The 3,306-nt window shown below is 29.8% G+C and overlaps 2 protein-coding genes across 6 annotated transcripts in view; one reads left to right on the top strand and one right to left on the bottom strand.

The window, feature by feature from the left end:
- LOC117178929 (FGGY carbohydrate kinase domain-containing protein) overlaps positions 1 to 3,020 on the bottom strand; it is an 18,460-nt gene extending 15,440 nt beyond the window's left edge. For both annotated transcript variants that reach the window (XM_033370497.1, XM_033370496.1), the window contains exon 1: positions 2,795 to 3,020. The gene's annotated coding sequence lies outside the window, so the exon portion shown is untranslated. The remainder of the gene's footprint in view (positions 1 to 2,794) is intronic.
- LOC117178928 (early endosome antigen 1) overlaps positions 2,426 to 3,306 on the top strand; it is a 50,892-nt gene continuing 50,011 nt past the window's right edge. The window contains exons 1-2 of one of the 4 annotated variants that reach the window (XM_033370491.1): positions 2,426 to 2,507; positions 2,582 to 2,651. The gene's annotated coding sequence lies outside the window, so the exon portion shown is untranslated. Of the gene's footprint in view, positions 2,652 to 3,306 lie in introns of all 4 variants that reach the window. The other 3 variants (XM_033370490.1, XM_033370492.1, XM_033370489.1) reach the window with 3 other exon arrangements.

The following is a 3,306-nucleotide window of genomic DNA, read 5'->3' as shown; positions in this document are numbered from 1 at the left end:
GATTTGACGTGTAGTTTTTGTGTTATTTGTAAACAACGAAATTGAAAATAAAAAATAAAAATGTAGACAAACGACGCAAGCTAAGAAAAAAAATGTGTAGACAAAACACGTTCATCCAAAAATAACTAAAAATGTGTTATTAATGATTTTTTTATAAGGCGCGATCTTTTTGTTTTAATCGTTAAAAATAACATTGCTAATAAACCAATTAATTTTTTGGATCAAAAGACACAATAAAATGTTTGATAACAGAATTGTTTTTAAATTATATCTGAAAAGGTGTTTTCATCGTTTTTTTTCTCACGAGACAAGTGATGAGAATGTGTTGGTTAAAGCCGAAAGAGCTTTATCAAAAGAGTTCACAAACATTAAATTTCAATTGTCGGTGATTTGGCCTTTAAGTTTAAAAGACCCAAGAAAAATATAGAGGATATACAATGACCGAGCGACTAGCGCGAGGTAAATATATTATATAACGCGGAGCGCGAGATATACATATAATTAAGCGGGAAGCGCGAGATTCAACAGGTGCGCGCCATAGGAGCATTCGAACTTGCGGGCCGCACAGCGGGGAGATTAAAAAAATTAGTTTTTATTATTTAAAGCTTAGAAACACATAAGCGTAGAAGGAAAATAATAATGTTCAATAGATAATACATGAAATTCTTTGGCATCAATTCTAACTCGTTGTAATTGTACAACAAAATGAAATTAATAATTAGAAACTAATGTTTTTGAAACAAATTTATTCGACGTTTCACTTTTAATTACTATGTTTCTTTAATTTTCTTTTTCAGTTATAAAGTTTTTCATTCCTTTATAGCTCTGAATTCTCTAAAACCTTTGAATTTCTTTTATATTCTCATAATTAATTGAATGCCTTGAATATACTTAATTACTTGAGTCTTCGGAATTTGAGGAATTATATGCATTTCTAAAAATCTCCGAATGCCTTGGTTTCCGCGAATTTCCTGAATTCCTCAAATTACCTAGATACTCCGAATTTGATGAAATTCTCTGAATTCCCGGAAGTGCTTGAATTCGCTTGACATCTCCGAATTTCCTGAATTTCAAGAAATTTCTACAATTTTCTAAATTCCCTGAATTATTCTGAATTCATTAAAATTCCTAAATTCCTTTTATTTATCGGAATTCATTATATATTATAAATTTATTGAATTATCTGAATGCCCTGAATCATCTGCATTTTTTTAAGTTTCTGATTTCCCTAAATTCGTTGAATATTTTGAATTACCTACATTTCTCGAATATTCTGAATTATTTCAATTTCTTTAAATTTCGGAATTTCTTGGATTTTATGAAATCCTCGGTTTATCTGAATTTTTTAAAATCCTTGAATTTTTTGCTTCTGAATTCTCTGAATTTCTTGAATATACTTTAATAGTTGGTTTCTCTAAATTCTCTGATTTAAAAAAAAAAAATTAAATTCTCTTCACTTTTTGAACTCCACAATTGATCCTAAATCGCTGAAATCTTTAAATATCCGAAATGCCTTCGATATGCGGAATTCTTGGATTACTATAAAATCCTTATATATTCTGAATCCCTTAAATTTTCTGAATTCAAAATATTTATGGAATTCAGAAAATTCCTTGAAATTTTCTAAATTTCCTGAACTCCTTAAATATTCTGAATTCATTAAAATCGCTGAATTCCTCAAATCTTCTAAGTTTTTTAAAATGCATAAAATTGTCTGAATTCTTTGAATTATTTATAAAATTTTAATTGATTATATTTTTATATCATATCCCGGGGATATCTGGAATATATATGAGACGTTTCTGGTATATTGGTACAAATAGTGAGAGCTGGAGATGGGCTATATGTACTGAAGTTTCGGCACAAAAAGAGACGTTTTTTGTCGGTACATGTAGACACTTTCATAATTAAAACAACAAATCTGGCTGTTAATTGTTTAAATGAAATTAAATTTTCAAGGCAATTCAAAAGAGTTTAAATGAATTTATTCAACTCGAGTTAAATTGAACCGAATTTAAGGTAAATTTGAAAGAAAGAAATAAGTCAAGGGAATTTAAAATAACTCAAAGTTTTCAAATTAATTCAAATGAAATTCTTCACTTTAGTATTTACCCTTCGATCACTTTATGGTAAAAACATATGAAAGGAGTTGATTATAAAATTTAAACAAATATATTTAAAATAGGTCGAGCCTAAACTTCCGGACAGTCAGCACGACCGTAAGTTTATGTATGTTTATAACATGGTTGAGTGGCGTCTGAACGTATAGATGCTACCTTTAAAATAAATGAATGAAATAATGCAACTTTTAGAATAATAAACAAAGTAAATATAAAATCCCCGGGTAGGGGTGATGTTTTTTCTTCAGCCGCCCCTGGTTTGGACGCAAACTGTTCCGTTCACTTCCCCAGTCTGCTGCAGCATCAAGCACAATAAGCAGTGCATGGTGTCATGGTGTGCATTGTCTGCAAAATTTTAACAATACTCGCGATCGATGGTTATTTAGCGTAAGTGATATAATTATAAAAAAACGTGTGAGTTTTGAAAAAAAGGATTGTTTTAATTATTTTAGTGAATGAAGTGGTTTTAGTAAGACATCAAATTTGAGTGCAATTGCCATTGACCGGGACGAGGAATCCTTCACGGGCAAGGTAAACCTAATCTTATACAGTGTATAGGTTATTGATTCAACTGAAAACAGTTTCTCTTACTCCATACAAACCCCATGAATATTGGAATATTTTCCAGCAAAAGTGATTTCCAGACCCAACTATTTTAAGAGTTCAGATCTTACTTTGAATCTGCTGCACTTGCGAAAGGGCCAAATAACGGCTCCAGGAAGTGAAATCTCGGATGATATCGCATCCTTGATTTCAATTGGAGCATTTTATTCATTCACTATAGCATTTTGGCGGTTGAGAATAAAGTGGTTGTGTTTCGGGAATTCCAAAGATAGTAAAGTTGATGTTTTCTGATCGGATATTGAAGCAAAATTTTGTAATTTTTAAAATTAAACTTCATTGAATAATAATTTGAAACAATTGATAAATAGTTTTGCGTATTGGAAAATTTCGAAAATTCGAGATTGTGTATTACATGAAATTATGCAATTTTGAATTGGTTTGATTTAAAATTCCTAAAATTTATATTGTTCCAATTGGAAATCGTACACAGTTTACAGCTTATAGTCAAAAATATTTAATTTGCGATATATTTTCCAGTTAAAAATCATTTAGCTTATATTTACTTTTAAATGCATCAAATTGAATATTGTTTCATTTTGAAGGCTTTATTTACAACGTTTTT

Source organism: Belonocnema kinseyi, chromosome 8 (assembly GCF_010883055.1).
Source record: "Belonocnema kinseyi isolate 2016_QV_RU_SX_M_011 chromosome 8, B_treatae_v1, whole genome shotgun sequence".
Lineage (NCBI taxonomy): Eukaryota > Metazoa > Arthropoda > Insecta > Hymenoptera > Cynipidae > Belonocnema > Belonocnema kinseyi.
This window is presented reverse-complemented; position numbering and strand designations above follow the sequence as displayed.